The following is a 13442-nucleotide window of genomic DNA, read 5'->3' as shown; positions in this document are numbered from 1 at the left end:
CAATTTCCACGTGCAAGAGCACTGCAAACACTGCCTCGCCTGCCTGCCAGCCTGCCCCCCACCCTCACCCCCACCCCCTGGGCCTTTTTTTATAGAGTCCCTAACAGTGGGCCCATCATTTCCCCACCACCACCACCCAGGTCACACATCCAGGCCTCAGGAACAGCCTCACAAGATCTTCAACAACTGCAGAAAACAAACGCAACTCTGGCCTCCTGAGGGCTGCCTGAGTCCCCTCTCCCAGCCACCTCTCCTCCCTCCCTCGGGCCCTCTCACGTTCCCACAACTTCTTTACAAATCAAGCCCGTTTATTACAGTGACTCATTTAGAACGACAAAACTGTATTCTTTCTGAGGATTCATTTTGTACTTTTAGACAACCTCCATCCCCTCCGACCCCGCCCCCACAAAAAAAAAAAAAAAAAAAAAAAACCAACGCGTTCCTCCTTTTGAGAGAGAAAAGTGCCTTCCACTCTCTACTGAAACGACGCTGGGTTTTGAGCGCGGGAAACGGCCAAAGGGATATAGTGGTGACCGTTACCCTAAATTCTCGCGATGAGAGAACAGGCCGGTAACGGCCACCAACCTTCCCAGACTCATCATTCATTGCGTCACTGACCTGTCAATCACCTCTGCTGGGCCAATGAGCAGCACGGCCTCCCAGGAAACGGAAGTCGGAGGACAGGCGAATGCCTTCCCTGGCTCTTTGGGTTTGTTGTTGTTGTTGTTGTTGTTGTTTTTAAGATTGATTGATTGATTGATTGATTGATGATAGACATAGAGAGCGGCAGAGACACAGGAGGAGGGAGAAGCAGGCACCGTGCAGGGAGCCCGACGTGGGACTCAATCCCGGGACTCCAGGATTGGGCCCTGGGCCAAAGGCAGGTGCTAAACCGCTGAGCCAACCAGGGATCCCCCTTCCCTGGCTCTTTGAACCAGCCGACAGTCCAGCTCCTTTAGTGTCTGCTGCCCTTGCTGCTGGGACCTGGGCGACGGGGGCAAGCGGGCAGTGGGGAGGAGACAGGGGACAGTCAAGCCCGCCTAGACCTTCGCAGGTTAGGGCCTTGGGGGAAGAAGGGGGAAAAGCTTCGCACCAAAGTTGGGGTTTAGCAACAGTGACAGCAATAGAGGGGCTGCACTGGGTGGATTTTGCTCCACCCCCGCCACCGCCTTGTGCGATCCTGGGCCTCAGCTGCTATTTTGTAGAGTTGGTTGATTCCGCATCATCTCTCAAATCCCTTTTTTTCTTTTTGATGTTTTGGAAGACACCTTGCCTCCAGAGAGGGAGAGCCCATCTTAACCACAGTCCAGTTAACTGAACATAAGGGAAGGCAGCAGGCTAGAAATGAAGAAGCACTTCAACCATCCCGAGCCAAGGGAATGCTCAAACTAAGGAGGGATGCCCTCTGGGCCAGGGACAACTTTGGGCCCTAGCACAGCAGGTGTGGGGGGGGTGGGGGGGGAGGATCAGGGTCAGTGGCAGTTGCTTACACAAGGTCTTCTGAATTTGGACTCAAAAGAAAGGATGCATTTGAGGCCAGTGTCTCCAGCAGGGTTGGTGATGAATCTAATGAAGTTTGAAGGATCTCCTCTAAGCCCGCCTATGAGTAGTTTTGTTTCTTTTCCTGCCGTTTCCTCTAAGAGGTGCCTTTTCAAAAGTTCCCATGCGCCAAAGTGAACAAGCATCAGTACCCCCCCTTAGAGTGAGCTCCCTTCATTTGCTGTCTCCTCTTGTTTTCTCAACCAACACCACCTGCAGAAGCTGACAGTGACTGTTGGGCCTTTCCAGTAGATGCCAAAAAGCCATTTCCTGCAGCCTGGCAGGAAGACAGAGTCCTTGTTGGGCACCAAGAGGTGAGTGTGAGCAAGGAAAGTAGAAGTCCTCCTCCAGCCACCCTCCTCTCTCCTCTCCTCCCCCTCCTCCTCCCCCTCCTCTTCCCCCTGGTATCCTTCTCTCTAGCCCTTCACTCCTCCCACCTGCTGAACTCTAGCCCACTCCAGCTTCCACTTTTTACTCCCTCCCCAAGAAACTCAGAAGGTCTTCAGACATGTTCAAGGAAGGGCTGTTCCCTGGCACGGACTCTCCATTGTCTGCTCCACCGAGAAGTAGTCAGCTTCCAGAAAGTCTGAGAAATTGCTTTTCAGCAAGAGGGCACCCCCGGTGAGTTTAGGGAGATGGTCTGTAGTGAGTACAGTTGTCAAAGAAATATTTCTGACCCATGGGGTAGGAGTACTTGACATTGGCCCTTGTGAATTAGGAGCTGGCAGCTGTGGAAGTATAATGAGCCTGTCCAGACCCAAAGTAACTCTTGATGCTTAAACTTCTACCCAGAAGGTTTCTACTTTTCAAACCATCAGCCTCCTCACAGAGGGTGTCTCATTTTCCCTCTGTCCCATTTTTCTCGATTTCACTCTGTTACCTTTACTGTCTCTTCTCTCATGTCTTTCTCTCTGGTTCAGTCTTTTTCTCACTTTTGTTGTCTGAGGCCACACAGGAACCTGGAGAAAATGTGGGATGGTGGTCATCCAGAGGAGGAGCCTTAACCTGAGCACCTGCCGAGGAGGCAGACCCTCCCTCCCTGCCATAGCGGGAAGAAGCCCCCCACAACCTGGGTCCTCAGATGCTCTCTCAGGCACCACCTTGGTACCAGGTTTGTTCTCCAGACCTACCACAGACGGGTACCCCCCACACTAATCCAATATCCCCAGGGACTAGAACCCTGGACTCCTGTTTCCTGTGCCTGCCCACGTGGCAGGCCCACACAGAAGCAAAACACAGTCACCATAGACTCTGCCGTACTGAGGCAGCCCCTGATCCCATCAGCCTCAACTTCCTGCCAGTTGATCACTCAATAAAAATACTGTTAAATAGTATTCCTGTGTCTAAAGTACCATTTCGATATTTCCTATTTCATTTTTTTTAATTTATTTTTTATTGGTGTTCAATTTACTAACATACAGAATAACACCCAGTGCCCGTCACCCATTCACTCCCACCCCCCGCCCTCCTCCCCTTCTACCACCCCTAGTTCGTTTCCCAGAGTTAGCAGTCTTTACGTTCTGTCTCCCTTTCTGATATTTCCCACACATTTCTTCTCCCTTCCCTTATATTCCCTTTCACTATTATTTATATTCCCCAAATGAATGAGAACATATAATGTTTGTCCTTCTCCAACTGACTTACTTCACTCAGCATAATACCCTCCAGTTCCATCCACGTTGAAGCAAATGGTGGGTATTTGTCATTTCTAATAGCTGAGTAATATTCCATTGTATACATAAACCACATCTTCTTTACGATATTTCCTATTTCAAAATACAACATCAAGTTGCATTCTCCCTTCCTTCTCTTCCTCTTCCCCATTGTATCTGTCCTGGGACCAAAATGATAGGGAGAGGTTGAGAGGAAAGGGAAAGTTAGGGAAGGTGTGACCAGGTCCATTTCTCAGTAGAGAGCAATCATGAACTCTGCTCCACACTCATGGGCACAAGACCCTGCTCCCTCCGCAATAGAAGACGGTTTCAGTGAGCACAGGACGCAGCATGCGGGGAGGCCGACACTTCCCCTGCTTTGTAGGACATCATGTAACAAAGATTTATGGGTAAAAAAGGATCTTTGTGTTACTCATCATAATAAAAGCCCTAACATAGTTACATTTGAATTGGTCTTTGCAGTCAGCTGTTAGAAATACATTTGAAAACATTATTTTCATGACAAGAGGAAAAAGGGTATTCCAAAACTATGTGCAGAATGTTCATAACCTTGTCAAGCAGCTGTGTGCATTGACCAGAAAGATACATACCAAACATTCCCAAAGAGGTTGAAATTATGGCTGATTTTTACTTTGTTAGCCATTTCTGATTTTCAGCCATGAACATGTATTATCATCAAGGGAGAAAAAAATTGCAAAAGGAGTTGGTTCTTCCTGTTCATAAATGTAGAAGGAATTGGAGCTGGCCCATTCAGGGAGCTGTTAGGGCTGGTGGTCCCTGCATGACTGCTTGGGCCAGTGGAGGTGAAAAGGCCCTAATGGGAATCAGGATCCTATCTATAATTCTGCAAGTTATCAGGAAGACACGGATGGATTTAGATCTGGTGGAGGACAAGACAGGAGGCGTTCATCTCATCTTCAACTACTGTTCCTTTTTCAGTGCTGGAATGATATGTGCTCCATCCTTAAGGGCAAAAGACGTGGGTTCAGATCCCAACCCTAGCACGTCCTAACTGGGCAACTGGGCAAATGACTTAATCCTGCAGAGCCTCGGCCCACTGATCAAGCAAAGCAAAGGTCACTTGCACCTCAGAGCCTTTGCAGTTGCTTTTCTCTGCTTCTGGAATGCCATGCCCCCAGATCTTCATGTGCATTCCATCCTGGCATTTGGGTTTCCCCCCAAAAAACGGCGTCTCCTCAAAGATTTCCTCCAGTCACTTTCTATAACATTTTTTCTAATTTATTTTCTCTGAGCACCTAATTAAACTTAAATTTGTGCTTTATTGTTTATCATTTCCTAGAAATTAAATTCCTTGGGAGCAGGACTTTTGTCGAGCACTGCTATATTACATTTGCCTAAAATGTTGTCTATCACTACATGAGTCAAGCACCAGGCGATACGTTTTCACTGTGTTATTCTTCCTAAGTACCTCGTGTCATTTACACAGGAGGGAAAGGTGATGAACAGAGAGGTGAAGTACAATGAGTAAGTGGCAGAGCCAGAATTAGAACTAATTCCAGAAGACTTTCCACTTCACTGCCCTTCCCTCCCGTGCAGCCAGCGTGGGGGCTGTTTTGGAAAGAGGGGGTTGGCACAGTTCAAGGGCAGGGAACATCAAGAGCCAAGTCTCTGAGTCCAGAAAGTTCAAAATAATGAAAAGACGGAATTGGGTATAGTCGTGGGAAGTAGTGGGAGTAAATGGAAAGAGCCAGAGGGGTCCTGGTTGGGATTCGGGAGCTTGAGACTGCTTTATAAGTAGCTGAGCAACACAGAGTCTCTCTTGTTCATTCCATAAACAGAAATTGAACACCTCCTGTGGGCTTTCAGAGATTCAGAACATCCCTAGAATGGACAGTCCCTGTCCTTAATTGAACACCTACTGTGTGTGCTCCCCGTGGCTCAGAACCCATCCAGGCTGAGAGATTCTCATCCTTGTCCTCTTGGGAGTCTGGGGTGCCACATCAAGTGCACCGGGTGTCTGGTTAGCAGGGGTTACCTGCCCTGAGCAGAGACAGATGGGAGATTTCAGTCATCATTAAGGTTTATTGACCAGCACGGCTGGAATTTCCCAGAGAGAGGAATTAATCTTGCTACCTACTGAGAGCAGACGTCCTGCTGGGAGTAGTTACATAAATTCTGTTGCTCAAATTAATTAGGATTGTGATTCATTTGTTTAATGAGGAAGAATCTGATGGTGGCGAGAGGCGAGCTGGCCCTTCCCAGGTGACACTGCGGCAGGTGGAAGGACTGGCCTGGTTGGAACAGGGTCCTGACCTGGGTGGAAGGCCGTGGCCAGTCAGTAGGAAGAGTAAACTGAGGCTGACAGAGACAACCGGTCAGAATACGGTGCTGGTTTGGGCCTCCCAAAGTTCATGCCTCTCCAGCTCCTGGGCATGGAAGAGCCTCTCGTGAAGACTCATCCAGTCTTCCCTCCTCCTCTTTTGTCCAAGCTGTGAAGAAAAAAATGCTAACAGCTGTAATCACCTCTGCAGCACTCCTGGGACCCATCCAGCCATGTCCTCCCATCCCCCTAAATGTCAGATTATATTATTCACAGGAGGAAGGATTCTTTCAATAAAGCACAGACCTACTATAGGCTTGAAGCATATAGAAATATTTCTCTTGCTTCCACCTCTTAGAGACCCCTCCCTTCTACCCAAAATGCCCCTGCTGCCTGTTGGAAGGTGAACCCCTAAGCCCCACCGACATCTTTCACTCTTGCTGTGAGGTCCCTCTGGCCTGGACCTTCCCTTGCATACAACCTAGGTCTTGGCTGTAATAATATGGTGAGAGGCTGGTGGCCAGACCAAGGGACAGCAGTGGGGGTGGAGAGAAGCAGGATCTCTGTACAGCTGCAGGGGGCATCGTTCACATTACGGTCTATGCAGATGGTGCCGTTTAGGGTAGAGACAGGGATGGTGTTTCCTGAAGGTGTGCATTCTGGCAGCCCTGGAGAAAAGTGGTCAGAGTCAAAAGGGGGGGAGTCAAAAGGGTCTGTCAACGGGCCAGGAGAGGAAAGGAGAAGAGTCCCTTAGGACTTACTCACCCCTCTTATGACTGACCAGGATAGCACCACCATGATGAACCATGCATTGGGCACCACTGGACTTTTTGTAAAGGAGAAACATGGTTAAAAGCATGTGTTTGGCTGCCCAAGGAGCTTCATTCTCTTCCCAGATGAGACCAAGATGCCAGTACACCTCACTTAGAGAGTGGATAGCCACAGAAGAGCACTGATCTGGGGCCCCAAAGTCCAAAACCGGCCACCTAGGACAAGGCTTGTAAACTCAATCTCCCAGTCCCCTCATCCTTGAAAAGCTCCTACCTTCTTCTCTGGGAGAACTGAGCTTCTGTTCTTGCACCCTATAGACTGCCCCCCCATCTTCAGCAGCCATAGAGATCTTTCTTAAATGTAAGTCAGATCTTGTCATTTCTCATGCTTTAAAACCCTCTAAATTAGGCTTTCCAACACATTCAGAAATTAAAAAAAAAAAATCTGATGGCTAAGAAGGCCCATAGGATCTAGCTCCTGCCTGCCTTGACCTCATCGTCTGTAGCACCCTTCCCTCACTGCATAAGGCCCTCGTATCCACTGGCACCTTTCCCTGGAACATTCTTCCCCAGGTCTTTGCATGGTGGAAACTTAAATACGTCTCTCCCTGCTTGCATGTCACCTTGGAGAGACCTTCCCTGACTTCTCTATCCAGTTTTAACCCAGGCTTCCTGCATCACCCTGCCTTGCTTTTCATCAGAATACCTTTTACTGTTGACCTTTTCACTGCTTTATTCTCTCTCTCTCTTGCCCAACTTGAACTTGAGGCCTATAGACCAGAGACCTTTCTCATTGCATCAGTCAAAATCCAGTTAGGAAAACAGGAATTGCACTAGATATTTCAACAGTGAGAATTCAATGAAAGGAATCCATCTACAACAAATTAGAAGGAAAGGAAAATTTGAAAGGGAGCACTGAAGACAGAAGTAACAACTACGAGAAACAGTGGGATTGTAGGACTCTGGGGACTCAGAGGAGGAGAAGCTGGCGGAGTGGGGGCCCACCAGCAAGGCACCATCCAGCTGCTGCTCACCTCTAAGGAGGCAGGTGAGGCTGTACTGGAGGCCAGAACCTGCTGGAATCGATGCGACCCAGCTAGCAGGCAAGGTTCCTCCTCCCGCCTCCAGCCTCCCTCTAGTGCCACCGCTGGCAGACACAAGAAGTCCCACGACAAAGGAGAAAGCATCTGTAGTGTCCCTACCCAGCATCACAAGCAGAGTGTAACAGGTTTGGACCTGGGAGGTAGCAGCCGAATGACTGGAACACCTTTCCTGTACGCTGGAGGAGTGTTTGGCATATAGCCAGCACTCAATATTTATTGAATAGATGAATGAACAAATGATGGATGGTGCCCCATGGACAGTGTTAGTAGCTAGGGGTACAGAGATGCAGGGCAGACTCTGATCACACTCTAAGAAGACAGACAACGTTCATGGTTCAGGATGAGTATAATGGCAGAAATAGCTGCAATGTGCTAGAAGCACAGGAGAGGGGCCCTGCTCACTGTGGCCACCATCAGGTAAGAAGACCTCTTGGGGGAAGGGAGGACCATGCTTCAACTTGATGCTCGAGGGCAGAGGGGATTCGGGAGGCCCAGAGGGATGCTGAGGGTCAATGATATAAGGATGCAAGGTGCTTCGGGTCCAGGAACAGATCATGCAAAGGCGGAGAGCTTGGCAGGAGTGACTTAAGAAGTTCATGGTGGCTGGAACATCCATGGGAAGTGGTGGTGGTCGAGCCTGGAGCATGAAGGCCTCGTGTATTACTCAAAGGAGATTGGGCTTTGGCCTCAAGGCACAGGAGTACCAACCAAGGTCCATGAGCCGGGGAGTGACATATGTGATCTGAAGATTGTGATTTTGCAGGGATGAGAATGAAGGCTGGAGGCCAGTTAGAAAGCTGTTAGAACAGACCTGAGCCAAAAGGATGGGCACCCATCTAACTGCTTCTAGTGGATGCAGCAGGCTGCATGCAGCTTACACCACAATAAAGCTGTTTTAAGGTAAAAACCAAATGCTGGGGATCTGAGCTGAGGCCCTGGGAGCTGAGGACTGGAGAACAGAAGGAAAAGCTTGAGAGGAGCTGGGATGCCACAGCCCGGACTCTCCCATCACAGGATGACCCCAGCTGAGGGGCCCGGAGAGCCAGCAGTTCCTTGCATCTTCTCCCTCGCGAGCCGGACAGACTTGGAGTGGAAAGGGCACTTCAGATGCTGCGTCAGTGTCTCCCCAGGAAACAGAGCTCCACTCAGCTGGGTCACCTGAAGAGACTCTACCGAGGAGGGACAACTTACAGAGAGATGGGCAGAATGAAGGGAACCAGGAAGGGGCTCTAGGAACTCCTGCAGCTGGAAACCGCTGGAAGGATCAGAGAGGAAAGAATGCTGCTGGCACCCTGCGAGGGCTGAGCCAGAGAAGAAAGGAAGAGCCAGAGAGGAAGGAGCTCATGGGGAAGAAGCACTCCGCCCTCTCTCCTCCCACCTTCCAATCTCCCGCCAACGGCCAAACCAAAGTGGAGCCAACTGGCAAGGGCACCAATCAATTTGTTTCATGGAAGTCAGAGGCACAGAGGAGGTCAAAAAAGGGGAGACCCTAAATCAAGAGACAAACAGAGGATAACAGCCTGATGGCTCTCCATTTGCACTGTTTTTCCCAGAAGTCTCAGAGAGAGGGGACAAATTGGCCAAGGTCAAGTAGCAAGTTCAGGAAAGCCCCTCTCCTTTGGAGTCAGGGTTCATTGCCTACTGCGCCTGCACCAAAGGCAGCCAAGTGAGGACAGCCCATCGTCCCAGAGCTGCAGCCGCAAATCCAAATTAACCAGAGGAAGGACAGCGGCAGGCAGTGCCAGGGAGGATGAGCACCCGAGAGCTGGCCATGCACCCTCCATGTCTGGAAGGTAATAGACACCTGCTTCCTTGTCTATTTGTACCTGCCCCTTGGCCCTCATTTTCCTCTCTTGAGTCCTCCCCAGGTGTGGGGACAGAAGCACAGCCCTGGGATTGGCAGGGACAAGGGGAGGAGACTCTGCTTCTGTGGTAGCCAGCCTTGCTCATCGATTCCCTAGAGCTGCTCACTGATCCAGCACAAGATGGTTTAATTGAAGTCATTACAATAAATGGTGCAGAAAAGCAACACCCTTAGTCAGCCAGGAGGCTCAGAGAAGTGGGGCGGGGGGGCATGCTGGGAAACCCAGCAGCAGCAACTGAAGGTAGCTCATAGTCGCTGTGGCGGAGAAGGGACTGGACTGAGAAGTCAGGTAGTCCTGGGTTCAAATTCTGACTGGGTCACTTGCAAGTGGTGCACCCTTAATAAAGTCCCTTTATCTTCCTGAGATTCTGTATCCTATTCCAGAAAAGGGGGCTGTTGGTGCCTGTCCTCCAAGTCCCTGCACGACCCTCGGTCCTGCCTTCACCTCCTGCCCCATTTCCTACTGCCTCCCACCCCTGTCTTACACTGTACTCACCCCACAAAGCTTGCTATTCCCTGACACACCACACCTCACGCGGTCCCTCTTCCTGAATACCCTTCCCATCTCTTCCCCTGGTAATTCCAGCTCACCTTTCAAGATGCACCTTAAAGGGTCAACTTCTCCAGGAAGCCTTCCCTCCTTCATCCCCCACATCTCCTTCCCCTGAACGCCTTTAGCACTTTCTAACTTCGATACCCACTTGGCATGCAACACTCGTTGTCTGCTTAGCAATTTTTTTCCCTCTTGTAGTTTGTCTTCTCATCTAAATAATGAGCAGGAACTGGATCTTCTCTTTCTCACCCTTACATGCCTGTCACATGCCTAACATTATAATTGTACCTAGGGGAGGAGTGGCAAGGTGGAGCGAGGGACAGAGATTCAGAGCCCAGAGGTGGGCACAGAAAGAACACAGCAGGTGCTGGTAGACGACAATCTACCCTGAGCTTCCTTCCCAGATAATTGGGATGATGCAGCCATTATATTTGTACATCTTTTAGCATGAGACATGGCCCCCTCTATGTGCAGGCCCAATTTGGCACTCTGCTCAGTTTTGTGAGCTTACATCTGACTTAGTGGCAGAGGATGGAGGATCGAGGTCATGAAATTATAAGATTTTAGCATCAAAAGAAACAGAATCATGTAGCGAAAGTGATATCCTGGCATCTCCAAGTCTAAATCTTAAGAAGCCTTGCAGCTTCCACTTGGGTGTCTTGGAACACCACACTGTGGAATGTTCCGTCTCAGAACTCAGACACCACGAGGCCCAAGCCACGTGAAGAATCCAGGTCTAGATTCTTCATCTGCCAGGCCCAGCTGAGTCCCCAGCTCACTGTGAGAATCAGCCAGCCCTGAGAGTGAGCTGTCTTGGAGAGCTCCAGGGAGCCTGCAGGTGACTTCAGACCCAACCACTATCTGATGCATCCACATGAGAAATCCCAAGAAAGAATCTCCCAGCCCAGCCCCAATCCACCCAAGGAACCATAAGAAATAATAATAAATTCTTGTTTCATATTTCTAAAAAAAAACAAAAACAAAAAAACAACTTTTTGTAAAGAAATCATATAGAAATGTCATCTTATGGGCGAGAAGCAGAAGCTCGGAAATTCCATGCAATGTATCCAAGGTCTCACAAGGAGGCAGAGCCCGGTGCATTTAACTGTTGCCACCCTATCGCCAGCATCAGGGAAGATAAAGAGGAGTGAACTCTTTGGGGCAAGATTGAAGAGGGAGGAAGGGAAAAAGCTGAATTTTATAGAAAACATCCCAAGTTAAGGGATAAAACATCCTGTTTAGGAAAAAAACATTCCTTGAATGTGTATGTTGGGGGAGGGGGGGTAGTTTTCAAAGAGCATCTCACATGTTCTGAGAGTTTACAGTTAATTGCCCTGAATTTCAGCCTTGGGTTGTTTTATTTTTTCCTTCCCCCTTTAGATAATTAGTCATAAGCCTACCTGAGTACATTTGTCATGTCAGGAAGACAATGGCTTCACAGGAAGGGAAAGGGCCCAGAAAAGAAGACCAAGTGACAAAGCAAAACCTCAAAACCTCCTAGGGAAATATCCACGTTTCCTGAATGATCTGTCATCAAAACTTGCGTGTGCAGGCAGGAGGGCACGGGTGAGCATCGGAGCAAGCGTTCCCAGAATGGCTTCTGCACCCAGTAGTGCTTTGAGTGTGGTTGATCTGAACCAAACCTATACCCAGGGCAAAGAGCAACACCCCTTTCCCATTTCACTTCTGTCTATTTGGCTAAGCCACAGCCCCAGAGGAAAATCTTTCATTTTCAGTCCCCTCAATTTAAGCAACATTTTTAAGGCCCTTCCTGCTTGATATAACCGCAGTGGAGGATTCAGGGAAGATGCCTATCATCATAAGGATGGAACCAAGCCATCTGGCCTTCACTTTTACCTTGGAGCTGATGTGAAAGGTATTGGCTTCACATTTGGACATTGCTTGGTCTGAGCTCGGGAGCCCCAGAGTTGATTGCTTTGGAGCGTTGCTGTGAGAAGCCACCATTTTTTGGCCATCATCTACAATCCACACTGTGTCCCACGGGCTTTATTTATTTATTTTTTTAGAGGCAAAGGGAGAGGGACAGAGAGAATCTTAAGCAGGTTCCACCCCAAGTGAGGAACCAAGGGCTTCCTTCATTTCGTGTGTTTAATCTTCCAGTAACCCTATGAGGGAAGGACTAGTAATTCACTTTAAGGGTAAGAAAACTTAGTTTCAAAAAGGAATTCACTCCAAATAGCAGAGCTGGAATTCACATATAGGCCTGCCCGATTCGTAGGATCTGCTTTTTCCCCCTGTACTGATTCGATCAGTTATATATCGCTACGATAACACGGTGAAACAACCACAAAACCTCAGCGATACACAATAATAAGTATGTGTTGCTTACGCATCTGGGATGGTTAGCTAGGTGGTTCTGCTGATTACTGCCAAGCTCACTAACATGCCTACCCTTTGGCTGGCCATTGAGTGACGGCGGCTGTCTGAGCTTGGGACAGTTGGGGCCACTCAGCTTGGCTCCACATGGCCCTCGTTCTCCCTCAGGCCAGCCCAGGCATGTACTCATGGCAGCGGCAGAGGTACAAGAAGGCAAACCAGATTGATGGCCCAAGTACTAAGCAGATTTTGCTTACATCACATTAGCCATTACCCCAGGGGCCAGAGCGAGTCACATTGCCAAGCCCAGCGTCAGAGGAGGAGGACACTGCAGATGACATGGTAAAGGGTGTGGGTACAGGGAAAGACAAAGATCTGTGACCACACTTCTGCAATCTACCACACTGACCTTGGGCAAGTTACAGTGCCCTCTTAGAACCTCTGTTCCTATATATTTTTTTAACTGGATTAGATCTATTGTGTGGGACAGCTAAGAGCATTCAGTAAGTAATTTCCATGAAACACTAACAAAGTCAAAAGTGTTCTTTCTCCTGATGCATTTCAAGGATACCAGCCTGGGGGTTCATGTACCCCTTAGAAGAGGGACATGAGAAACTCTATTCCCATTTCAAGAGTTCGGAAGTTTTCCACAAGGCTCAGAGGTGAGACAGCCCAATCACTGAGACCATAAACAAGAATCATGAGGAAGAGAATAAATCAAGGGGGAAAAAAAAAACAATAAGTAAATGATGTAATTAAAGTTACTGTTGAAGAAAACTATCAAGGAGGGAATGAGTCAGTGACAAGTTTAAGCGATGAATCAGGCACAATGTCATGTTTCTAGAATTCTTGACTATTTCCAGAAAGCCTGATGTCCCAGTTAAAAGAGCACCTTGAGCCTGTAGCAACATCTGGAAGGGAACACGCTTGTAATTTTAATTTCTCCTCAGCATCACCGCAAACGACGGGGGCAAGGCTGAGTGCTGGGCGCCGAATAGGCGCTCCATAAAATCCCACATGGGAGGGACCCATCGCTGCAGCATTACTTCAAATGTATTCAAGGGGATTTCAAATTACTTTTGCAGAACTCCCTGTACAATATGCCCTTTGCTTGCCAAAACAAGGCTGTGGGTTCCGTGCAAGACAGGACTAACTGCTCTGCCCAAGAAATGAGGTGGCGGAGGGTCGCGTGGCCCTCTGGCTGGTGACAAGGCCAGGATCAGAGTGTAGGCCTCCTGCATGCTCGCTCCCCAAGTTACAGAGAACTGACTTCCTCCTACGGGGACCTGAGTTCAGAGGTTTTGTTTTGTTTTATCTGTAAG

The 13442-nt window shown here is 48.9% G+C and overlaps 1 non-coding gene across 1 annotated transcript; it reads left to right on the top strand.

Annotated features, from left to right (window-relative positions):
* The first annotated feature begins 930 nt into the window (after positions 1-930).
* On the top strand, positions 931-1039 carry MIR8861 (microRNA mir-8861). Its single transcript, NR_128812.1, has one exon. It is a non-coding gene; the product is annotated as a microRNA mir-8861 (primary transcript).
* Positions 1040-13442: the final 12403 nt, after the last annotated feature.

This window comes from Canis lupus, chromosome 18, assembly GCF_011100685.1.
Source record: "Canis lupus familiaris isolate Mischka breed German Shepherd chromosome 18, alternate assembly UU_Cfam_GSD_1.0, whole genome shotgun sequence".
In the NCBI taxonomy this organism is placed as follows: domain Eukaryota; kingdom Metazoa; phylum Chordata; class Mammalia; order Carnivora; family Canidae; genus Canis; species Canis lupus.
The sequence above is the reverse complement of the archived record's forward strand: the minus strand, read 5'-3'. Positions and strand labels throughout refer to the sequence as shown.